The following is a 27702-nucleotide window of genomic DNA, read 5'->3' on the forward strand; positions in this document are numbered from 1 at the left end:
GGGATGGGGTGACTGGGTGATGGACACTGGGGAGCGTGTGTGCTCTGGTAAGCGCTGTGAATTGTGCAGGACTGTTGAATCTCAGATCTGTACCTCTGAAACAAATAATGCAATATATGTTAAGAAAAAAAAAAAAGAAGAAGAAGAAGAAGAAGAAGGTAGCGGGAGGGGAAGAATGAGGCGGGGGAAATCGGAGGGGTGGACGAACCATGAGAGACGATGGACTCTGAAAAACAAACAGGGTTCTAGAGGGGAGGGGGGTGGGAGGATGGGTTAGCCTGGTGGTGGGTATTGAGGAGGGCACATTCTGCATGGAGCACTGGGTGTTGTGCACAAACAATGAATCATGGAACACTTCATCTAAAACTAATGATGTAATGTATGGGGATTAACATAAGAATAAAAAATAAAAAAATAATTAAAAAAATAAAAAAAAAAAAGAAGGTGGGCACTAAAGGATTTAAGCACAAAATTCTCTGAAGTTTGTTAAGACTTTGGTATTTGGGAAGCAGGAGAAATAGCACTGGGTTTGGAAACCTATATTTGAGATTCTGTTCCAAAACCACAGATTTCATGTAAATAACATGACTCATCTCACAAGAGGGTGGTGATGGCAAATAAAGCTTATGTACAACATTTGTTATAAATGGTAAAAGGTTATTCACACATTCGTATGACTGTTCTATTATTCAATTTAACAGAAGAAAATGAGTATTTGTGCATCAAAAAAAAAAAAAAAAAACAAACCACAGAGTAGAAAGGAAGCAGGGGGTTCTTGCCGGTCTTAAAAAAAAAAAATCTTTAGTAAAAGTGTTTAGATAATAGAAACGAGCTTGTTGAAAGTGAGCTCCTGGAGGTTTTGAGAACTGTGGAAACCATATAAACAAGCAAATAAGTAAAGGTAATTTTTTAATCATGAAAACTAAATGTTAATTCATTTTTAAAATATTAACACATTTATTCTTCAATTAAGGCCCATTTTTCACAGGTGTACCATGATGAACTATTTTTCCTTGATTGGATTTTAATTGTTGTTATCAACAAGAGTTTAAAATTCTTTGACAAAGTTGAAATTTCCATATATCAGTTTGGTGTATAGTTAATATACAACTTCCTAATTCTCAAGCAGTAGGGAGCAGTGAACAACACCACTAAGAAGATTGTATTTTGTCATATAAATTAAATTGAAGACCCTAGTAATTTTGAGAGTATAAATAAAAACTGAGAAATTTTAAGAAGAATATACAAAGATTTTAAATTTCTTTTACCAATTTGGCCCTCACAGTAGGCCCATGATGTTAAATGGGCCAACACTCACATTTCCTTTTGAAAGATGAGAAAAATCAGTCTCATCAAGTACTGAAATGTTTTTCATCAAGTAATGAAATGTTTTTGTAAAATCTTCCAGCAAATTCGTAATATCAGTGAAATAAATATTCAGGTCCTTCCATATTCTTCTGTGTTTTTTGTACCAAACTCAGTAATGTTCAAAACAGCAACCCAACTTACTATTTCAAAAACAAAAAACAAAAAACAAACAAAAAAAAACAGCATAAATTGGTAAAAACAATTTTTGGATATTTTTTAAAATTCAGTGTTACCTCTTAAAAATATTCAAAGTAACTGAAACCGGATTGATGAAGTCATTAAAAACCCACTGTGGTTTTCCTTAAATTACACATTGTATTTATTCATTAACATTGATTTTTTTTTTCCCAAGAGTGGTACAAACTTAAAATTAATGTGGTAGAATCCAGATTTCTAAATTATTATTTTAGGGGAAAGACACTCTGGTACTTCCGGTGTTCTACTAAGAAGAAATAAGAGAGGTTATTCTATGGCAACAAGCCCAAAATTCCAGTGGCTCAACACAACAAAGTACATTTCTTGGTCCTGCACAAACCCCAGGGTCCCAGTCAGTGCCCCAAGGACTACCATCTATATGCCAGCTCAAAAGCGCAGGCTGCCTCCATCTTTCCACTCCACGACAACTGCAACACAGGGAGAGTGAGCTGGAGATTCCCGTGCGGCCAACAAACAGCTTCTACACACAATTCACTGGCCAGAGTAAGTCAGGGATAGGTTTCACCTCAAAGGGGGCACTCTGGACTGAGTTGTGTCCCCTTCAAAATTCCTACGTTGAAGCCCTAACCCTCAATGTGATGGTATTTGGAGATGTAGCTTTTGGGAGTTAATTGGGGTTATATGAAGTCTTGAGAGTAAGGCGCTTTTGAGGGGATTCGTGTCCTTATAAGAAACATCAGAGAACTTGTTCTCTTCTTCCATTCCTCCATACCCCCCCCAACCCCCCGCCCGTCTGTCTGCCTCCCTCACCCATGTCAGGCAAGATATGCCGTACACCGTGTGTGTGTGTGTGTATATATGCACAACTTTTTAGCCTAATGTGTAGTGGAAATTTACCAAGGCCAGAGAATAATAAATTAATATGTATCCCAAAGGAATAAAAACTGCTATCATAGAAAAAGTTTTCAAATATTAAATGTCTTACAGTATAAATGATAGTTCTCATTTATTTTGTCTACTATTGGTATGGCCAAACATATCAATGTTTGATGCATTCTATAGCTAATTACATTTAATTTTTAGAATGATCCTACAGGTCATGAATTAATATCTCTATTTTCAAATATATGGAAATTGAGGCACACAGAAATTAATGAACCTGTCAAAGTTCACACAGCAACTGCAAACCAAGTCTGTTTAATCTGAACTCTGACCTGCTGACTTGCAATAGTTCCTTTTTGTGATTTTTTTTTCTTCTTGTATATGTGTGTTTTATTTTATGTATGTTTGTATGAATAATACGATCTTAGGCAATAAAAATGCACCATCACATAGTCTTTTGGTTTCAAAGACAACCAAAATACCTCGAAGTGCAAAATTTGCTTGACTGAGTTAATCATTATAAAAACGGGTAAGATGAGAAAGTAGGAGACTGTGGCACCACTTTAAGAATTCCATGCCTGAAATTAGCAGATGGCAGCCACTGTAACTTTCTCTCCAGCAACTCTGTCTACAGCAGATGTAAGTGTGGTACTAGCATATTTCTGTTAAGGAAGAGAACAGTGTATTGGTTTGCTGTAATTGTTCCATGATTCAGCAACTGAGTCACTTAATGACTCCCACGCATATACCAACTCATATAATTTTAAGAAGGGTCTAGTGTGTGGACCATCTGTTACAATAAATCCACAGTGCCTTGAGACATCAGTGAGTAATGCTTATGATGTCCCCACTAGTAAAGAGGCTGTACTTTTACTGATGGTGAAAGAATAAAATGACTATGTTGGAATTAAGTCTGCTGAGGACTGTACACAGTTCATTTCAATTTGCTTACAACACATTAACGATAAAAAACAAATCCCACTACTGACCGAAAAAATGGCATCCACATTTTTTTAATGGAGACATGGAAGTACAGGGTGGGAATTTTTCCAGATTCAAAACTTACCATAGCATTCTCTATGTGTAACATAATGTTAACTTCTTTTGTATGTATTTGAAAGGGATGTACAGATAGGACACAGAAACCTAAAAGAAATCTCAAAAGACCAATGTAAGCCATCAGTCAATCATGCACTAACTTCCTACAACATGCATGACACAGTATTAGGCATTGATGTGGTAAAGATGAGCATGTCCACGCCATCAAAGAGCTGCTTCTAGTTGAGAATAGGACACATAATAATGGCACAGTAATACAATGCTTTGGTAGAGCTAGGCACAGGTTATTACTGAAGTACAAAAAAGAATGGCCTACCTAGACCAAGACTGGAGATGGAAGGAGGAGGTTAGCTATCATAAATATTAAACCTAGGAAATGATGCCATTTAATGGATTCTTAAAGGATCTGCATCTTTGCAGTCTATATGTGACACGCATTTTCTTTCAGGCTATAGGTGGTCCACCTATTTTTCAGACAGTCACTGAAGACATAATTTTTAAATTAATCACCAAGGAACTGTGGTCAAAAGCCCAGCTCAGGTCTCATGCATAGGTAGGGGAATGCAAAATAGGACATGCCCTCTGGAGGAGAATTTGGGAGTATCCAGCAAAATGACATGCATTTACTCAGATCTAGAAATGCAATTTCTAGGAATTTACTTAAAGACACATCAACAAAAATATTGAAAAAGGTATGCACAAGACTATCTACCTCAGCACTATTTGTGATAGCAGAAGACTAGAGAAAAAACACATATATGTCAATCGGAGGCACTTTCTAGTATATGTGCTGCCGAAGCGAGCACGGAGGCACTTTCTATAACTAATAAACAACTACGCATCAGAATACTGTGGAACTGTGCAATGTAATATGGAATAACTCCATAAGTAACTGTGAAATCTTTTCCAAAAAAGTGAAGAACAGAGTTGGAAGAAGTTACAGGTAGACTAGTTTACCCTACTTTCTATATCTTGTTTTGATCTGCGAAACCATGTAAATATTTTATGTAATTATAAAACAGTTTAATGAAAATATTGGAAAATATCAGAAATATAATGAAACAAATGAACACATAATCATATATCCCATTTTAAGCAATAGAGAGGAATTCTTCCAAGGGTCCATAAAATACAGGACTTTCACAACACATTCCTAGTGGAATATACCCTAACACAAAAGATTATAAAACAAAATCTCACGGTGCTCTTTTAGTAATCATATTTTGAGTGGTAGTGTAAACACTGTCAATTTAACATTATTATGTGTGTGAGTATTCCAAAATAAAGAAAATGGGTATTTATCTTAATGTCATTGGAAACGAAGTTTTCAAACTGGGAGAAAGAAGATATAAATTTAAGGTCAATGCAGTTAAAAAAAAAAATCACATAGTCCTAAAAATGAACAGAAAATTTGAATATGAATACATGGTGTATTTTATTTTACAAACAAATAAAATTAAATTCTAATTGTGTCTACTGAAAAAGCCTGGAAACAGTGAACAACCCAGTAACTATGAGCACTTCTAAAGACTTAAGAGTTTGATCCTTAAACACCATTTCCCTCTTCCTTAAAGAAGCAGCTCACTCCAGCTCTAGAATATAAAATATACAAAATGGTAATTTAGGCAGAACAATTTAAGCATCAGTAAGTTAATATATTCAGTGAATTGAAACACTTAAGTATTTCAATTTATGAATTCATAATAATTCTAAAAAACAAACTTTATTTTTGGAAAAGGACAGGAAATCAACACTATTTTGAAAAATGACCAAAGAGAAAATTCAAGTGTTGTTTTTTTTTTTCTCCCCTACAAAAGCAAAAGGCATTAGGGATAAACCAATAAAAAGAGTTAATTACTCACTCCAAGAGTTTTTAAAATCTAAGACCTAGACCATGAATTACAAAGGTACAAGTAAGAAGAGGACTGTGCTGCCTACTCATATATTTCTACTAGAATTTCAAATAAGGATCTCTCTGTCAACCCTACGGACCCTCTTAGTGAGGGCAGATCTATCAGGAACCTCTTCAGATGTTTTGTACAATTGTTCTGCAGGACACGAAGTTTTTAAAAATAATGTTCAATAGTCCACAAATAAACAACACTGATGCAAATTGCTCCAAGAGTACAGGATTAAAAGAAATGAAGACAATAGTGTCTCTGTCTTGATGAGTGAGCAGTTTTTGCTAATAGTTAACAGGAGTAACAGTGACACAGAAGTTGTGAATGGTATTTCAAAAAAGAAAGCTACCTAAAAGACCAGTTTTCATTTGTGTGCCATATTCTTAGCTGGGAAGACGAAAGGGTTGTTATAATACATCGTCTTTTTCTAAAAGATTCAAATGGTGTAATAGTCTGCTCAAGCTGCCATGACAAAATACCACAGACTGGGCTGCTGAGACACAGAAATTTCCTTCTAAGAGTTCTGGAGGCTGCAAGTCCAAGGTCAAGGTGCTGGCTAATTCAACTCCTGTTGAGGGCGCTCTTCCTGGCTTGCAGATGGCTGCCTTCTCACTATGTCCTTGCATGGTAGGCAGAGCTCTGGTGTCCCGTCTTCTTTTTATAAAGACACACCAGACCTATTGGATTAGGACTCCAGATTATGACCTCATTTAACCTTTATCACTCCTCATAGGTCCTATTTCCAAATATAGTCACATAGGGGGTGAGAGCTTCAACATGTGAATTTGTGGGCAAACAGCATAAAACAAAAGACATGCATACGAAAAAAATAAGAGAAATAGACTAAGAAAACCAAGTCCATAGAAAAAGGACAACACACCAGGTATTCAGATCATCGTGGTTGTAATTAAGCATCAGATTCTGAGCTTCCTGGCAGTCAAGGGAAAAGGGGGGATGTGATTGTTCATATTAGTTGTCCATATTAAATTAGAGAAAAACCCTACGTCCCCCAGGCTTTTCCTACAGTTGAATTCAAGGACATCCGTGAAATGGGACTTTAGAGGGGACACAAAAATAAAATGAAAAATATGCCTCAAAAATGTCAACATTCCTATAAGTTTCTTAACTTAAGCAATGCTCAAGGGCATCTCACACACACACACACACACACACACAAACACACACACACACAAATCAAAAGAGAAAGTAATTTTTCCCATAGAAGAGAAATATAGAATACAAAGTTGTATGTCTCAGTGCTGCAGCTTTTCATGGTTTGCTTTTCCTAACAAACTTTTCCTTTGTCTCTCTCATTACTTGAGTTTGACTTATAATCTGTGCAAATGGTTTATGAGTATCTTGTACTCTTGCTCTAAGTTGCCTAAAAAAACCTCACTGGAAGTAGGCAGGGTTAAAAAGGCAAACAAACAGGGACATTCTAACCATCCTCTTTGGAGGGAAGAAACTTGCCCTCTTGCTTTTGAATGACCAAGGCAAGAATTTTATTCAAGTCTCCAGGATGAAGGAAAAAAAAAAAATCAGAAAATTAATGAAAATGAAACCCAAAGAGAAATGCCTGAAGCCTTAGAAAGTGCAGAGAACAAAGGGACAGCAAGAGCCATGAATAGTAATGAGATTCCAACTACACTGATATCAGGAGCTCTTCTTTCTGTCCATTTAACCAAGGCCTCAAGTCACCTCCTCTGCACCCCAGTGAAAGAAACCCCATCTATTAAGTCTTGCCCAGAATTGAAACATTGAGTGACACTGAAAATTGTGTAAGCAGCAATCTAAATTTGGCTTTTTGTGTTATTGGGGTAGATTTATGCCCTTTTGGTACAAATACATACACAACCACCAATGTTAAACTGAAAGAGATGTGAGAAATATATTGCTAAGCTACTTCATAAAATTTGGCTTGCTCATAGGGAGTAGTGTCTTTTCACAACAATAATCCTTATGTTTATTATCAATGACCTTACCTGCAACAATTAGCCCAGCTCTTTCTTTAGAAAGAGCTCAAAAGGGGGTAAACATTTTGTATGTTATACTTCACTGCAGGACAATTCACTTAGGACTAAAAATAAACCTATGGGTAAATATTATTTCCATTTTACAGATAAGTAGTATACTGAAGCTTGGTGGAGCTGGGCAATATGATCAGGGTCATGGAGCTAATCATTGCAGGGCCAGACCTGGAGGAATTGAACTTGCTCTGCGTGACCAAAGAGGCTGAACTTTTAGCCAAGAGATTCTCTCATCTCTCCAAAGCACACTGATTTTAGGAAGAGGGAGGGTATAAATTAATTATTCAGGCATGTCAGATATTGACTGAGACCACCATAGAGCAAGCCCAGATCTTACAGAGGCAACTATAACAATATTAATCAGAATAATAATGCTCATAAATTTTATTATTAAATTAACATTTGTAGCTATGATATATGCACATTATCTCCGCTTACATGTATTTTTTTCAGGAAGATAGAAGTGTTTTATTCTTTCTTTTTTATTATTATTATTTTGTTAGTTAACATACAGTGCACTATTGGTTTTGGGGGAGTAGAATTCAGTGATTCACCACTTATTTACAACACCCAGTGCTCATCACAAGTGCCCTCCTAATACCCATCACCCATCTAACCCACCCTCCACCTTACCTCCCTCCATCAACCCTAAGTTCGTTCTCTATCATTAAGAGTCACTTATGGCTTGTTTCTAAGGACAAAGCTGGGATATACAAGATCCAAGTTTGTAGTTCTATCAAGTGGCAGGGCCAGAATTATCAACACACACAATCAAAATGACCTACCGGGAAAACGATGTCCTTGGGTTACACTCTGTCTTCTCTTTGCACTGGCCATGTACTTGTTCAGTCTCAGTGAAATTGTTTATCACATGATTTTTATCACAGCAACTGCCCTGCACTTCTCACAGTATTTCTTTAATGATGAAATCTATCTTAATTCTAGTTTCGTAAGAAAAAAAATTAGAACAGAAATATTCACATGGACAGCACTGCCAGGTAATCAACACTGCAGGCCTGAGGCTGGAGAATGGCAGGTATCCAAGGGCCCATTTACACATGCTTTTGCTATGGATTATCAGCCTCCTTGGAGATCAAAGGTCTATAATGGTATCAGAATTCAAGGAGCCACAGGGAATCAACAGGTAACTTTAAGACTCCTTTCATGTTTGAGATGACATGATAGATAAGACAACTAAACTTCCCTTGAGGAGAAGTTGCTAATCATACTGCATGCATCCTCTATATATCCCCATGCACTGTGCCTATGGGTACATCCCTTATTTAGAATATACAATGCGGTTTTCAACAACTAGGAACTGAGCGCCTAACAAGCTGGATCATGGTAGGTAAAAAGAAACACAGTTCCTGTCTTCTTAGGGATTAGACTCTTATAGGGACACTTCTATTTCTGACTCCATCACACAACAAAATATGAAATTATTACCAGGAAAAAGCTACAAAGAGATACATGGGGTTATGTATAATTATAAAGGGAAGATTTCCCATATTCAAAGTCAAGGCAGGCTTCCCTAAAGAAGTGCTTTTGAGCTGAAACAGGAAGTTTGACTAGAAGCAAACTCTATGCAACAGGTGTGTACATATGTGTATATATATATTCACATACGAGGGAGAAGGAAGCATGTACATAAAAAAGGAGCACATGTTTCCAGACAATGTAGTCAGAGGAAGCATGACACACCTGAGGGGCTGCAAGAAGGTTTGGGTGACTGAAGCAGAGAACATGGTTAGAGGTCCAAGAAGAGGCGACCAAGCCACAGAGGGGCCAAACCATGATCATACTGCAGGCTGTGTTAAGGATTTCATTTAGGTCCTAAGAGCAATGCAGGCCCTGAGTTGGTTTTAACTAGGCAAGTGACCTAATCACTTTTGAACTTTGGAACTATCACTCTGGCTGCAATGTGGAAAGTGGTCTTAAAGAAAAGACTAGAAACAGTAAGACCAATTAGGTGGAGTCCAGGGCTCAGGCTTGGGTGTGACATCTTTAAGAAAACGGGCCATGTCTTATGCCTGCCTCCATAGCAACCTGTATCGTGACTGAAACATTAAAAGAATCTTAACACTACTACTTGTGATACGGTGTGATCAACACAGTAGTAGAGACAATCCATTTGATACAACAGAGGGAGGAATGGGATGGGGAAAATCAGCTGACAGATGGCATTACAGTTAAAGTCTCAGCTTCTGAGTCACGTGGGTGAACCTGCGTGTTAATCCTGGCATTGTCACCTCTAACTCTGTGTTAGGACTTTGTTAAATTAACATGTGTTGTAACAAGCATAAGCAGCTGATGGTGAGCTGCAGTTCAACAGTCCACCAGAGAAACTGAAGTAGAGAAGTCTGACTCACAGGCACATAGCACACGGCACATCTTGAGGGCCACATGGGGAGGTAAAGGCAGAGTGCAGACAAGACGACAGGGAGGACCTGGGGTATGTGCCTTGATAGAGTCCATGGGCGGAGTGCTTTGGGGTTCCCAGACTAGGGTCAGATTGGTCAATTCAAACCCCAACAGTGGAGTTCAGTCTTATCTGGGAAGCCCAAAAGATACATAGGTGCTGGGAGGCAGCTACTCATCACAAGGGCTATTGGGGAAGCCCTATCAGGAATTGTATTTGCTTGTGACTCTGGAGCTGCTTTCCAGGGCACACACTTGCATGAGGGGGCTGGTGCCAGTTTAAGGTTCCTGCAGTCCAGTTGGCCAAACAAAATGGATGCCAAGCTAGGACTACCACAGACTAGCTTCACTGAATTCTTAACACTGTGTCGGCTTTTGTTACATTCTTGATTTTTCTGAGTAGCCTTTTTTTTATCAATGAGAAAAACTAAGTAACTAATTGAATTTTTACAGAGATTAAGTGACATAACTTAAATCAAAGTGCTTTCCAGAGCCCATGCAAGGTAGAGGTACTTAGCAGTCCATGAATGATAAACTTTTATTTTGTTTTAGTAATCATTACTTATATTATTATCTACAAAAGGAAACTAATTGATCTTGAAGAGTGAGGAAGCAGTGAATAAGTGGAAAATAGGGATCATGTGTCTCCAAAAAGAACAAAAAGTAACAGGTACAGATAACTATTATTAATACCAAGAAATCAATACATCATTACATAGTATATGAAAAAATAAAAAAAAACTCTAATAAATTGAGTGGTACTTGACAGTCAACTATAAAAAAACGTCACAAGGTTTAAAAATATTAAGAGGACACAGAAGGGAAAATGGCTGAAACCAAATCTGAATCCAGGTAGGACACCTGCTACCATGATTCAGCTACTAAAACCTGCTGCTTCTTGTTCATCCATCTGACTCTACCTTGTGCCCCAAGGGTTTTTTGTGGTGATGAGCATCTTTAAGATTTTCAGAGATCTTCCCTCACTCCATTCTGATTCTGCCCTTTGGCCCACAAGTAGTGGGACTCAAGAGCAGAAATCCTCAAAGAGTACTTTGCAATTTGACCTTCAGGGCTTCAACTCTACTTTGTCTTTTCTGGCAAACACTGTTTTACATGGGCATAGTGCCATGGTTCCAACCAAACCAACAACTAGCTATGCAAGTGCAACTACCCAACCCCACACAAGTATCAACGATGCCCCTCTGTCTGAGTGCAAAGATTCTGGGACCCCTGATGCTAAAGGCAAGGAAATGCTTATCATAGGCTTTTGAGTTCAAGATCTAATTAGGCAACATTTCCAGTTGGGTTGAGAACGGGGAGGGAAAGGAGAGCTCATTCAACAAGGCTGCTTGCCCAGCATTTTAGTTCTAAAAAGAAATAGAGTAGTTCACAATAAGAAGTAATGATTAGTGCTAGGCTCTATTTAGTGACAATTATACATGTTACACCATTAGTTTAAAATTCTGTAACTGTACTCACAACCAAAGAAGCCAAATAGAGGGGAGAAAAAAGGAAAAGAAATTGTGTTATTTCCCAAGGACGTAAATAATTATTTATTGCAAACATAATAACTCGAAGTTGAAATTTGTTTCTTAATTCTCCCCAGAGTTGCTGTAGTTAAGATTGCTGCTTTTTATTTGGAAGTGTGACTTGGCTTGTAGTTTTGTCTTTTTTTCCCCATAAAGACTTCATAAAAGCTTAAAGGGCTAATATTTTTTGGTGTATGTGTGTTAAATATTAATGGCAGTTTGTTCTGAGACCGTGCCTTCCCCACAGAGTCTTTAAAAACTGAATTATACCAAAAGTTAAGACATTACACAAGAGGAGAGGCAATCTTCACCCTAATGAAGTCATTTGTTCATCAGCCTGAAAATATTCAGCAGCTTGGTTATGCCTCCTCTTCTCCCTCCCTTCCTCAGAGGCAAGAAAGCATTAGAAATGCAAAGGACACACCTGACCATTACTTAGCATCCGTTTTAGTGTAGTTTTGTTCTCTCCCTTGACGTTTGACTGTTCAACATAATTATATAAAGAAAAAAAGTGTAGCCCTTTTCTCTGAGAATAAGCACACATTTCAATGCTTAGCAGCAACTGGTGAGAGACACTCTTTTACTTTACTATTGGAACAAGCGGATTAAGTGCCACAGCTTTGGTTGACCTTGTTGGGATGAGGTGTGAGGAGGCAGTTTATCTAGTGCCCACCCATCAAGCCCTTTGGTGTTTAGGATGATTTCTTCTCTTCCCTGAAGACGTCAATATCTGCTAGGAATGCTATAAACCATCGCAGGTTGGCAGGCATTTTCTGAGAGTTTGCTAAGTTCCAAAGATAATGCTCAGTGATAGAAAAATAAGTATAAATAAAGCACTGATATTCTCCTCAGTATTCTACTTTCCAGGGAGGAGATGGCCATGTGCAAAATGCCGGGGAGATGAAAGGGGTCAGACTAGCTTATTCATGAAAAGGATGTGTCTTGGCTTATGAAACTTGGAACTCCAAAGCCCATCTTTAGAGGATAACCACTCTCTCAATTGCTCAGGTCAAAATCCTGGGTGAGAGTGAGAGTAGGATTAGGACATCTGCCCAGCCTTGAAGCAAACACTTGTAGCCCCGAGACTGACAGTCCCAACAATGGGGAACAGGGGAACATGAAACGTGGAAATAAGGAAGTTATCATTTTCCAAAGGAAAATTATGGTGTTATTAGCAAAAAAAAAAAAAAAAAAAGAAGGAAAAACCATATAGTCCCAAACAACAATGCCCTCTTTAAGAATATCTAATCCACTGAGGTACCTGGGTGGCTGAGTCAGTTGAGTGGCAAGCTCTTGATTTCGGCTCAGGTCATGATCTCAGGGTCCCAGGATCAAGCCCCGCATCAGGCTCCATGCTCAGCAGGGAGTCTGAGGATTCTCTCTCTCCCCCTCACCTCTGCCCCTTATCCGCCAATCGCATGCTTTCTCTAAAATAGATTTTAAAATCTTTAAAAAAAAAAAAAAAAAAGACTAATTTACTCAATTTTGCTTATAAACTAAGATTTCCTTAAAGTAAACAAGCAAGGGTACTGCAATAGCCGCAATGTTATATGGTGACAGATGGGAGCTACACTTGCAGTAAACAGAGCATCATGTGTAAACTTACCCAATCACGCGGGGGTACACCTGAAACTAATATAACATTGTGAGTCAACGATACTAAAAAGAAAGTAGACATGTAGGAACAGGTAACACCCACTACTGGCATACATTTGTACGCTTTTTATTTTGCAAAACACACATGCATACTGCATAAGAGTCAATCCTTGGAAAACCATGAAATTCACATTTAACACAAAGGCAAACAAGTCATATGTGCAAGACCACAGAGTTAAATATTCCAGTATTCCCAAACTCTACTCTATTACTGTGATCCTGGTCCAAGGAGAAGAAAGTGAAAGATATAATTCACTTCACTTTTCCTAGGTCTGTTCTTTCATTTATGAAGTAGGATTCTACAATGACATCTAGATAATTTTGGAGTTAGATACTAGGACTAGCACTTAGTGTCACATAGGTGAGGAAAATTTCTTAGTAAAATGTTTTACAATCATATAATAGACAAACTTACCTGACTCTGTTGTATCACTTCCATGTCTGCCCTTGTTAAATGTTTCTTACTAATTTTTCAATTCCTAGTACTGATTATGTTCGCATTTAGTTCTTATCAAAATGAATAAAGAATTGACTAAATATACAAATGGATGAATGAAAAAGACTTCCACTGACTCAGGGCCCTACCACATATATTTTTTTTTTTTTTTAAAGATTTTATTTATTTATTTGAGACAGAGAGGGAGGAGGGTCAGAGGGAGAAGCAGACTCCCTGCCGAGCAGGGAGCCCGATGCGGGACTCGATCCAGGGACTCCAGGATCATGACCTGAGCCGAAGGCAGTTGCTTAACCAACTGAGCCACCCAGGCGCCCCCCTACCACATATTTTCTTTATTAAATTATGTTTACTAAAATTGAAGATGTGAATAATACATTTTTTTTTCAAAGGAAACTCAAAGCCCAGAAATATACATTGATATCAACCAGACATTAGAATCCATGGATGAGTGAGTGGTTTTACTCCAATAACTCCATCCAGAGTACACCACATCTAGGTACCTGAAGACTCACCATGAGGGGTTCTGATTTGAGATACTTGAAATTGGAATTGTCACCTGAAGTGCCACTCAGAAAATGGATGTAAACATCTCCTGGCACTGTTCTGATGATGCAGGCCCTGACACAAACATGAATCATGACTCCTGGATCAATTGCCTTTCATTGAGCTACCATTAGGACTGATCATCTGTGAGCCCTCAGGAGAGCAATCCCCTTGTTAGGGTAAGGGACCCTGCATGCATGACAATTCATGCATGAGTTCTGATGACAGACTGGGAAGTTCTGATGCCTGGGGGTAAGTCTTGGCTCTGATATTTCAGTCTAGACAAATTAAGTGCCAAGTACATAGTTAAGTACTCTATGATACAGGCATGGAAACATTTGTCAAAACTCATAGAACTGTATTCATCTGGGGCGCCTGGGTAGCTCAGTCGCTTAAGCGACTGCCTTCGGCTCGGGTCGTGATCTCAGGGTCCTGGGATCGAGCCCCACATCGGGCTCCCTGCTCCGCAGGAAGCCTGCTTCTCACTCCCCCACTCCCCTGCTTGTGTTCCCTCTCTCTCTGTCAAATAAATAAATAAAATCTTTAAAAAAAAAAATTAAAAAAAAAAAGAACTGTATTCATCTAAGGCTGAATTTTATTGTATGTAAACAAAACTTCAGTGAACCTGATGTAAATATAAATTCATGATTTCTGTTCAGAAAAGCACACTCTGGAACAAGTTAAAAGACAAGAGACAGATTTGGAGGAGATGCCTGAAGTAACTAAAACTAACAAGGGACTTCTATTACTATCTAAGATGTATAGAGACTTTCAGTAGGTCAACACTAATGAAAAAATGGGCAAATAATGCAAAAAAAATTATAAAAGAAACTCAGAAGACTAAAATGTGTATATTAGAAATGCTCAAATGTATTTGTCATCAAAGAAATGGAAATTTAAATGTGATAACACTTTTTAACTTAATTAAATCAGCAAAAATTAGAGAGTAGGATAATGTCAAGAGCTGGAAAGATATGGGGCTATGGTGTTCCTCATATTCTGCTGGAGGGAGTGAGGATGAATATAGCCCTACTGGAACTAATATTCCAATACCTGGGCAAGTTCAGTGTAATGAAACCCCTTGGCCCAACAATTGCATTCCTATTCACCTCAAAAAATTCCTACAAATATTCTAAAAAGATACTATTTTAGAACAACTATGAGGTTGTTTTTTGGCAGCATGTGTGTCGTAGTGGAAATCTGGAGGGAATTTAGGGGACTACTACTAGCGAATGAAAAGGTAAACTGTGGTACATACACACCACAGGTCTCCATGATGCAAAAGGTAATGAATTATATATACATAGGAATATGGGTGTATCATAAAAAAGATACAATGAAGAAAAAATAATATATCATTTATGTAAATGTTAAAATGCACACATATACAAAACAATACATATTTTCCAAGAATTTATTTCAAAAAAATTATAAGCTATGTATTAAAAATCAGTCGAATGGGTTGCCAATTGGGGAAGGGGCAAATAAGCACTGGAAATTTATAGATATAAATAAATAAGAGAAGAGATCTTCATAGATCAATGGTGGTAACCTGTCTTGAATTGAGACTATGTTTTAACTCAATCTTCTTTATCTGAAGTAAATAAATAAAATATTTACATTTCCAAGAAAAAAAAAGAAATGAAAAAAAGATATATAATGCAAAGAATAAGCATAAGAAGTCAGGCATGACTTTTTAACTCCAAATGAAGAGAGACTTCAAGATAAAGAATGTTAAGAAGAGCTAAGAAGGACATTATATAATGATGAAAGGAACAATTTACCAGGAATACATAACAACCCAATATATGTATGCTCATCAAAACTTAATTTCCAGGGTGCCTGGCTGGCTCAGTTGGTAGAGCATGCAACTCTCACTCTCAGTTGTGAGTTCAAGCCCCATGTTGGGCATGAAGCCTTCTTAACACAACAACTACAACAAAAAAAAACACAAAAAACTAAACTTCCAATTCATGAAGACAAAACTGACAGAACTAAAGTGCATGAAGTGACAAATTCAGAACCACTGTCAGAGATTTTAGCACCTCTTTCTCAGCAACAGAACAGTAGAGAATAATATCAGGAAAAATATACAAGATCTAAATCACACAATAAACTCCGTTGACCTAATTGACCAAGTAGACATGGAACATACAAAAAATTAGACCATACAGGGGCCACAAAATAAGTCTCACTAGATTTCAAGTGAGTAAAATCTTACAAAATATATTCCAGGACCGCAACAGAGTTAAATTTGAAATTAGTAATAGTAAGATATCCAGACAATTCCCATATTAAATAATATGCTCCTAAATAACCCCAAAGCCAAGAAATTAAGAAGTTAGAAAATATTTCAAATTGAATGACAACACAAAAATATTAGTATCTGTGTGATTCAGCTAAACCAGTTGTAAGAGGGAATTTTATAACTCTAAATGGCTGTACAAGGAAAGACACAGGCCTAAAATCAAGTATGTTCTCCAATTTAAGAAGCCTGAGGCTTAAGAAACTAAAAAAGCAAACAAAACACAAAGAAAAATGATCAAGATAAAAGCAGAAATCGGGCGCATGGGTGGCTTAGTTGATTAAGCGACTGCCTTCGGCTCAGGTCATGATCCTGGAGTCCCGAGATCGAGTCCCACATCGGGCTCCCTGCTCAGCGGGGGGTCTGCTTCTCCCTCTGACCCTCTTCCCTCTCGTGCTCTCTGTCTCTCATTCTCTCTCTCAAATAAATAAGTAAAATCTTAAAAAAAAAAGATAAAAGCAGAAATCAATGAAATGGAAAATACACAAGCAACAGAAAAATTAATTTAGAAAAAAACATACTTATTGTCATTATGATGCATTCTATCAAATATTCAAGGAAGAAAACCAGTATTACACACTTTTAGAAAATAGAACACTTCCAAACTCATTGAGCATGGCCAGTAAGCCAGCACCTCTCATAAAAATAGATGCAGGGGTGCCTGGGTGGATCAGTTGGTTGAGCGACTGCCTTCTGCTCAAGTCATGATCCTGGAGTCCTGGGATTGAGTCCCACATTGGGCTCCCTGCTTGGCAGGGAGTCTGCTTCTCCCTCTGACCCTCCTCCCTCTCATGCTGTCTCTCATTCTCTCTCTCTCAAATAAATAAATAAAATCTTTAAAAAAAAAATAGATGCAAAAATCTTTAATAGAACTTGAAAAATACAAATTCAGGAACAGAGATAAAATGGATCATACATCATCATCAAGTAGGGGTTACCCTAAAAATGCAATTTTGTTTCAGTATTCAAAAACCAATTATTGTAAGCCACCACACTAACAGGATAGAAGAGAAAATTATGTGAAGATATTAATGGATAAAATATCTGGGTCAACTGGGTGGCACAGTCGGCTAAGCATCTGACTCTTGGTTTCAGCTCAGGTTGTGATCTTGGAGTCACAAGATTGAGGCCCATGTTGGGCTCAGTGTTCAGCACAGAGTCGGCTTGAGATTCTACCTCTGCCCTTCCCACTTGTGTTCTCTCTCTAATAAATAAATCTTTAAAAAAAAAAAAGAGTATTTGATGAAATTCAATACCCATTCCTTTAAAAATAGGAAAATAAAACCTTTTGACAAACTAGAAATAATTAAATTCTATCAATTTAACAAAGAGCATATATGAAAAACCTACAAAATCATATGCAATAGTTAAAAACCAAATGCTTAACTCTCTAAAATTTAGAGTAAGACAAGAATGTCCACTCTTAAAATTTCTATTCAAAACTGTACTAGTAAATTCAATAACTCAAGGAAAAGGAATAAAGTGCACAAATATTGGAAAATAGAAAATAAAACAATTTCAATATTAAATAGCATGAGCTACATACAAAAAAACTGATAGACTTAAATGAATCTATAAAGGTTGCTGGATACAAAATCAATATACAAATATTTATCTTTTTATATATTGGCAATAAATAGAATTGAAAAAATTTTAAATATTTACAATAAAATAAAAAAATAGAAATTTACCAAAAATTTTGAAAACTTCTGTACAAAAAACTAAAAGAGAAAACTAAGGTTAAAAAAACATTGCTGAGGGGTGCCTGGGTGGCTCAGATGGTTAAGCGTCTGCCTTCGGCTCAGGTCATGATCCCAGGGTCCTGGGATCGAGTCCCGCATCGGGCTCTCTGCTCCTTGGGAGCCTGCTTCTCGCTCTGCCTCTCTCTCTCTGTCTCTCATGAATAAATAAATAAAATCTTTAAAAAAAAAACAACAACAAAACATTGCTGAGAAAATTTTAAAGTCAAAATAAATTAATAAATATCCCACATGTAGGGAATCAAAGATTTAAACTACTAAGATGTCCATTCACCCCACATTGATCTATAGCTTCAATGAAATCCCACTGAAAACCCCAGCAAGCATTTTTGTAGAAATTGCCAAACTGATTCTAAAATTTTTATATAGAATATACAGAAAAATATTTTATGCTAGAATAGGCAAAAGTAGTTTGGGGGAAAAGACATGATTGGATGGTTTACACTCCCTAATTTCACTAGTCATTGCAAAACTACAGTAATCAAGATAACATGGAATTAGCATAAGGATATATAGATAAATGGAACACAACAGACCTATCCATATATACTCAATTGATTTTTTCAAACTCTTCATAGAGATACCGTAACAATTTAAATCATACAATTCACTTAAATTGTAAAATTAAATGAGTTTTAGTATATTCACAGCATTATGCAATCAATACAATTAATTTTAGAACATTTTCATTACCCCAAAAACAAACCCATACAATTAACAATCATTCCCCCTGTGACTCAATATCCCTTTGCTCAACCCTAGTCAATCATTAATCTACGTTCTGTCTCTACAGAGTTGCCTATTCTGGAATAGAAATGGAATCATACAATATGTGATAACTAGCTTCTTTTATGCAGCATAGTGTTTTCAAAATTCATCCATGTTGTAGCATGTAGAATTTCATCCCTTTTTATAGCCAAATAATCTGCCTCTGTAAGGATATATTTTCTTTACCCCTTTATCAGTTGATGGACATTTGGATTTTTTCCCACTTTTTTGGCTATTATGAACAATCCTGTATAAATTTTTGTGTGTATGTATTTTTCATTTCCCTTGGGTATTTATCTAGGAGTAGAATTGCTTGGTCATATTTTAACTCTTTGTGTAAATTTTTGAGGAGTTTGAAGATTATTTTCTAAAACAGCTGCATCATTTTACATTCTTAACACTAGCATATGGAGGTTCTAATTTCTCCACATCCTCACCAAAACTTATGTCTTTTATTATTATTATTGTTGTTGTTATTATTATTACAGCCATCATAGTGGGTATGAAGTAGCATCTCACTATGGTTTTCATTTGCATTTCCTTGATGTTTGATTGACAAAGTTGATTTTTGACAAAGGTAATTGAATGGGTAAAAGGTAGACTTCAAAAAATTGTGCTAAAACAACTTTTTCTGTAAATAAACATACAAACAAGACCCTGATGTCACACATGCAAAAAATTTTAACTTGAAAAGGATCATAGACTTAAATGTAAGAGCTAAAATTATGAAGGTTTTGAAGAAAAGGCAGAACATCTTTGTTAATTTGTGGTAAGCAAAGATTTCTTAAGACAAAGAGCACAAAACATTAGTATTTTAAAGCACAATTAAAATATGCAAATTAGACTCTGTTAAAATTAAATACTTCTGTTCTTCAAATGATAACATAAAATTCTAGAATTGAAAAACTATTCCTTAGTGATAGAAATCAGATCAGAGGTTACCAGAGCAGGTAGGCATAAGGAATTTTTCTGTGGTGATAATACCCTCTATCTTAATCAGGTGGTATTATGAAATTTATACATATGCAAAAATCATCTACTTTATACTTAAAGTAATAGTGTGATTTTTAGTCTAAGGAAATTATACTGTAAATAAAATTTATATTAAAAATAAAGGATTATAAAGCAGTGATGTTCCAAGCACTACGCTATGTGCTGGGTATACAATGACAGTGGAAACGTGTAGCCCCTGCTTTCATGGAGGTTGTCATCTAGTCTACTTTTATATTATCTGGGTTATCTTATTCAACCTCACAACAATCTTGTAAGGAAATGTGGGCTGGGATTATTCCCTTTTCAGAAATGAAGTAATAATGGCTCAGAGATTTTAAATGAATACCTCAAATCAGAGATATTACAGAGCATAATGGGACTTGAGCCTAGGTGTTCTGGCCCTAAAGACAGCCTTTTTTTCTGCAAACTATGAAGTGACACATTTTACCATTTCACAAGTATTTACAGAACACACACACATAAAGACACACACATACCTAGCAACAAAAACATTAACTTGTAGAAAGAAGCATACAAGTAGACCTGTACCCAAAGACCTACACCAGGTATGCTTCTTTCTAGTTTTATTACCAAGGAAAATGTAGTTCACAACTTTTTTTTAACAACAGTTTCTTTTTCTCAAGGACCAGAAGGAACCACCTGTTCATACATGCCATAGCACATAAAATCAATGAATCTGATTTTAGGAAGTTCCTTTCATACTTCCCTGCGTGCTTATAAAAATATACATGAATATGTATATCATTATAGCAGTTTTTGATAATTAAAAAATACCACATATGTGCCTATATCCAAGGGAGTTACATATTTTCATGTGTATCTTTGCAGTACACGTTTTTCTCTCCATTTAACATATATCCAGATCTATATATAAATATCTACCTCATTCTTTTTAATAGCTACATGATATTCCTCAGCAATGTCTTGACATTTTTTCCCATTATTCTCCTTAATGAAACAATTCCACAGTGTTCTGTTTGGAGGTGGGGAGCACTATAAGCAATAATGTAGGATATGTTCTTTAGAAAAGTGAACTGCTAGCTCAACAGTCATTCATTTGTAATTTTTTTAAGATTTTATTTATTTGTCAGAGAGAGAGTGAGCACAAACAGGGGGAGCGGCAGGCAGAGGAAGAAGCAGGTTCCCCGCTGAGCAGGGAGCCTGATGCCGGACTTGATCCCAGGACCCTGGGATCATGACGTGAGCCGAAGGCAAATGCTTAACCGACTGAGCCACCCAGGTGTCCCTATTTGTAATTTTAAAAAAGTATTATCAAGCCATTATCTAAAATGTTTGTGGCAATTCGAACACACTCCCGTGGCAAAATGGATGAGGGTACATATCCTGTACTCATGTGCCCTCTGTTTTTATTCCAAGGCAATAAACAAATCTGTATTTGTCACGTCCACCCCTCCAAGCCCACTGCCTGTCTTCCTTCGTCCGAGGCAAGTGTGGTAATGTCATAGCTGGCCTGTGATAAGCCACCCCTAAAACACAGGGCTGGGCTCTGAGCAGAGAGTCAGTGCGCCAGGGCCCACAGTGTGGGAACAACAGCGGCCAGCTTTCTTCCACTCTAGCAGCTCATGTATTTACCGTTTTCCACATGTCTGAGCTAATGACTCTGCTGATGCGGAGTGGAGGATTACACTAAGCCACTCTTTGTAATGCTCGCTTGACTGAGGATGAACTCAGGATGAAATGATGTTTGTAATGTTCTTGCAGGAACTGCAAGCCACTGAATTTGCCAAATATTTATATTGGGCAACCAGCATCTGTCTCTCCGTTCATATGTATCTAGAAAACCCTGTCCTTTTGTCCCACAGTATTTTCAAAGGCTTACAGATAAACCTATAACCAGATAGGACATAATCTCACTCAGAGGCATGGAACAAGATTCCAAATGAGGCTGTTGATATTATTTATTGATTTCACAGGGTTTATAGGCAGTCTGTTCAGCATTAGCCATAGACAGTGTTTAAATGCTCCTTGTTCCCTTTTCTCTTTTCATATGCTACTCTACTTCACTCCCTCAAAAACCTTAACTTTAGAGGCTATTACTTATCACTGATGTTGTTAGGATTCATCCTGGCTCCATCCTGGATGGCAACAGTTGATTTAGTGAGGTCCATCTTCCAATCTCTACCCTGTTAATAACAAAAATCACTCTTTATAGAAATCTTAAATAGTCACTGTTCTAAAATCCTTTTCTCTGTCAGGAACAGAAATGAGCAGGAACCAAGGTTGGTGGGGGGAGGTGCAGAAAACCACAGCTGTCTGCATGTGGATAAATAAGCTATAGTCTCCCATCTTGAGGAGCTCAACCTCTTGCAAGGTCAGAGGCATATACAACTACCTCAAATGATACGTGCTAGAATGGGACAAGGTTGCAAAAAAGGAGAAAGAAACAAGGTAACTTGGTAGCACAGGGAACTAGATAAGTTGCTTTGACTAGAGATGGCTTCATACAGGGGCTGAGCCTTCAAAGATTTGTTAACACAGCTAAAAGCCAAGCAGACAGTATCAGTGAAACCCACAGAGACCAAAATGAGTATGGCCTTCAGAATCCAGTAACACTTTATAAAGGTAAACTGGAGTAATTAGAGCAAAGTTCTAAATTTAGAATTAAAAGACTAGTGTCCAGACTCCCCTGGAAGGAACCAGAGGATATTTTGTTAAGATAATCACAAGGACATTTTTCAGTTTGTCATTATTCCTCATTTTGCAGCTCAAGCCCCAGCGCACACACTGAATCTCAGTATTTCCAAAGGTCTCTCTCTACACACAAAAGAGAAGGATGGGTGATTTACAGTCAGGGAAATAAGCCACTTAGGACATACTCAAAGAGTGGCAATTCTGGGCATTGTTAATTCTGACCCTGTGGCCAGAAAGTCCAGGACACCAGCACAGGCATAACCAACCCTTCCAGCTCAAAACCTGCAGGGGAATATCTTCGTAATGATCAGGGCTCTGTGAGCCCTTGATTTCTTATACACTTGGGAAGGTGCCTGGAGGCCTGGCCTGATAAACCAGGCTCTCTCGATCCTGAGCACAGAGAAGAGGGTTATGGCAGGTGACAGGTCCACTTACGGCTAATGCCAATAAAAGGACACATCTCACTTGCCTTACAGTTAAAGCCAGTAGACCCCTCTTGTTGACAATGCATTAGTAAAAAATGGAAAAAAAACAATAGAAGTAAAATAAAGAATATACACGAAAACGAAGAGAACAGTCATCTGCAAAAGGACCTTTGCTCAAAGGAGCTTGCTTTTTTTGGTAACTAATGGACAAATCTGTTTGCACACATCAAGTGTGAACTCAGCATTTTGCCCCAGATAATTTAAAGGACAGGCAATGGGAACCATTGTTAAACGCTGATAGACAAGCTCACAGAAATTCTAGAGGAAAAAAAAAGTCTGAACGCAGCATTTGTTTCAAGTTCAAGCTGTAATTGCCAATATAGAGAATGTATAGGAGGTAATGGGTTTGGAAGTGCAGAGCGACTGGACAGGTATAGATCCATAGATCTAGTCCTTGGGAACACCCCATAAGTTCACTCTGCTCATCCAGTATTTGACCTTGCTTTTCCATCAGCCTACTAAAAAGTCTGACCATTCATTTTTCCACTTGTTTTACTCTATGGAGTGTGTGTGTGTGTGTGTGTGTACCTGTAAGCCATGAGTATATGCATTAGAATATGTGTGTCACATTGCAGATATTAAATGAGAAGGGATCTTGATGTTCTTGCTTCCCAGGAAAATGAAAATCACATTCCCATATATGGCATTTAGGCACTACCTTGGTCATTAAAAATATATACATCTAACACTGTTTTAATCAGAGAACTTCAGAATTGGGGAAAAAAAAACAAAAAACCTTAATTATCCAGTCATGCCATACCATTTCAGATGAGTTACTGAAAGACAACCCCCCAAAACTGGTGGCAACAATAAGACTAAGAACAAGCAAGATGCATTATTTTTCAGAGAGGCATCTTATTGCTATCTCATTCTTTCTGTCCTACATCCATCCATGCATTCAGAGTACTTAACTGCTTATACTGTACACATAACAAGTACTGTAAAATAGGATTTGAGTATAAAAAATCAATAAAGTAAAAATCAATAAGGAGCCCTATTCTTGAAAATTTCAGTCCCCAATTAAGCACATGAAACTAACAGCTACAGTATGCCATAGTGCATTAGGGTCATAGTAAATCTCTTGTTTCTCACAGTAACTAACTCCAACAGAAAAAGTAATTCCACCAAAAAGAATGCACAGAGATCGGGCGCCTGGGTAGCTCAGTTGGTTAAGCGACTGCCTTCGGCTCAGGTCATGATCCTGGAGTCCTGGGATAGAGTCCCACATCAGGCTCCCTGCTCAGCAGGGAGTCTGCTTCTCCCTCTGACCCTCCTCCCTCTCATGCTCTCTGTTTCTCATTCTCTCTCTCGCAAATAAATTCTTAAAAAAAAAAAAGAATGCACAGAGATCAAAACCAGCTGTAATTAAAAATCATAAGAAATAAGTGCCCATCATTGATTAAAATGGTATTTACTATCCATTATAGGCAAAACAAAACCATCAAAAATAATTGAAGTTCAAAGTTTCTATGCTTTTTATGCATCATGCCAATGAGTATTTTTGCAACAGTACTTATTATAAAACTTTTACTTTGGGAGTACATTTTATTTTTGAGCCATATTTTTTCCTGTGTAAAATAAAGACCATAGGCTTGGTATCTGAGAACAATGCCCAACCCAACCTCACCACCCCCACCACCCCCAAGATGCCCACATTCTAATCCCCAGGAATTGTGAACAGACGTTCTATGGCAAAGCAGAATTAGGGTTTCAAGCTATCAAGTGATATTAAAATGAGATTATTTTAGATTATCTGGGTGGACATAGTTTAACCACAAGGGTCCTCAAATGTAGACAAGGGAAGCAGAAAAGCCAGTGACAGAGTGATGTAAGACTTGGCTAAGCTACTGCTGGCTTGGAAGACAGAAGGCAAACAGGAGCCAAGGAATATAGTCAACCTCTGTAAGAAGCTAGAAAAAGTAAGGAAACAGATTCTCTCCTACAGCCTCCAAAGCAATGTGGCCATGCAGACACCTTGCCTTTAACCCAATGAGACTGATCTTAGACGTATGACTTCCAGAACCATAACAAAATAAAATTATATTGTCTTAAGACACCCAGTTTGTGGCAATTTGTTTCAGCAGCAACAGGAAGCTCCTGCAACTTCCAATGTTCACAAGATTATCAGAGCAGTTGTCCTACAGAAACTAATTCATTCCCTTTCTCTCCCTCTCTGCCCTCCCCGTTTCCCTCACCCCCATTTTTCTCCCTCTCTCCCAGAAACCCTTGAAAACTCTCTCCATGCTATCCTGCCCTATTTTATTTGCCTCCTTCACCCCATTCTCATTTCTCTTCTACAGTAACCCTATTTATATTCCATTAGAAATCAGCAAAATCTGCCTTGGATTCTCTCAATTTTCCCTCTCTCCCATTCTCTTAAAAAGCCCTACCAAGAAACAAAGATCAAATAGTCCTTAGAAGGAGGAAGGCAAGAAACTGTATCAATATATTTCCACTTACATTTCTACTTATTTCTACTCTATTTCTCTTGTCACAAATTTTCTGAAGAACCTTATTTAAACTATGGAATCATCATGCTGACTTCACCAGGATCATGTAGGTTACAACCACTTTATAAATTATTCCTAATAATATAGAAAATATCCAAACAAAAATTAAATGAAAACAACTTAGTTCAAGTGCAATACCTTGAAATCAACCTTTTCAATACTTACTGAAATTCTTTCTATTCACCACCTAAGATGTATATTAAAGAACAAAAGGAAACAAAACAAATATAAAAGGATTCAGAAAAACCATCCCAGTTTTGTAAATAATGCAGTTTGAATATACTTGAATTAGCTATTCACTTGAATTTATCAAAATGCAGTATTCATCTAAGCTGAAAACTAATCCTGTTTCAAACGTGGCTCAATGTGCACTGAAAAAAAAAAAAAAAGATGACTGAGTATGTGGAAGCCCATCTGAATATGCATTCAATATAAACTAATAGCAGCTGGGAGATAAAATGCTTTTGATGCAGATGGGCAAGTGCTCTATAGAAAACATTTTTATCTTTTTTTAATAAAAGGGTTTTTTCCCCTCACTTTAATACAGACATAATCATAAAGAAAATTGCAAAGAATTCATTGCAAAGTACATTCTTAGAAAAACCCATCAAGTTTTCAAAATCCCCTCTCACTTTGTGTGTGTGTGTGTGTGTGTGTGTGTGTGTGTGAGTTGCGCGCATTTTCTACCGAGGACATATATACTCAGCACCGATAGGTTAGGTTGTAAAAGTTTATTTCCAAGCAGTCACTTGAGACTCAAAGTATCGTTCTCCTTAACTTGATTTCTTAGCTGGCAAACTACAAGTGTATTTAACCCATAATCCACTGAAAGAGTAGATTTCATCCAATGAAATAAGAGAGAATGGTATTGCAATTCTGGTAACAAATAGCAGATTTAGTGAGTATTTTGCTTTCTGGTTTATGCTTTTAGATGCCTCATATTTGAAAACACACGAGTAACATTTATTAGTATTCCGTATTTGCAATGCTAGGGACAAAAGAGAAGGAAATTCCTTGCACGTTCAAGAAATGTAATACTCCAATTGCATAATGTTAACTCTTCCCACAATAACCTCTTGTCAGAACAAGGCACGATGTCACAATAGTCTAGAAGACCCTCCAAATCCTCCATGAATGTACTTATTCCTCCAATATAACTTATCAAGTGCCAACTAAGAAGCAAGCATCATGTTGATTGCTTCCTCACAATAGCCTTGTGTTATCCCCATTTTACAGATGTGGAAAGTGAGACTCAGCATTTTAATAGCATAGCTGACTTTCTACCTGAGTCTGAGAACACATGCCACCTCACTTGCTCCTCATGACCATTTTAGGAGGCCATTATTTTTATTACCCTTATTATACTAAAGAACAAAGAGAGGCAGAATTTAAGAAATTCTGGCCAGAAGTTACACAGCATTTTTAGTAACGTAGCCCAGAGTCAATCCTGAATTTTTTTGATGCCTCATCCCAAGCTCATAACCTCTGTTTAGGTGATTTGTCAGTCATGAAAAAAGTCTAAGAAGTGAAGCTGTGGTTTAAAACTGCAGGTCTTATTCCAAAGCCTAAGTGATCAGTTTAGTGAAGGAGATAAGATATGTATCCCAATAATGATGATGCAATAGGAAAGATGCCATAATCAAGGTGTGAGAAAGTAAGGCAGGGTAGGCTTAGCAAAACAAGCTTAACTGAGCTGAGCTTTCGAGACGGAAGTAAGTTAAACAGCAGACAAGTAGAGGGAATGACATTTCAGCAGAGGAAAGATGGGCCCCAGCAGCGCATTAAAGTGGCCCATGTCTTCAGGGAACTACAAGACTGCAATACAATGCCAACATCAAATACACACTTGGAAACCATGGGAAATTAGACTGGACATCTCAGTGCAGAGCAGTTGCTACTCTCCTCTTGTCGTGAAAAGAATAGCTTGGTTCACCAGTAAGAGCCAACAATTCCTCACCTTTATTTATTTATTTATTTATTTTAAAGATTTTATCCATTCGAGAGCGAGAGAGAGAGAGAATGAGAACACGAGAGGGGTTAAGGTCAGAGGGAGAAGCAGACTCCCTGCCGAGCAGGGAGCCTGATGTGGGACTCGATCCCGGGACTCCAGGATCATGACCTGAGCTGAAGGCAGTCGCTTAACCAACTGAGCCACCCAGGCGCCCTCCTCACCTTTATTCTTGAGAGCATTTTCGAGGAAGGAGAAGTTGCA

The sequence above is a fragment of the Mirounga leonina genome, unplaced genomic scaffold (genome assembly GCF_011800145.1).
Source record: "Mirounga leonina isolate KUSES-001 unplaced genomic scaffold, KU_Mleo_1.0 Mir_180, whole genome shotgun sequence".
NCBI lineage: Eukaryota > Metazoa > Chordata > Mammalia > Carnivora > Phocidae > Mirounga > Mirounga leonina.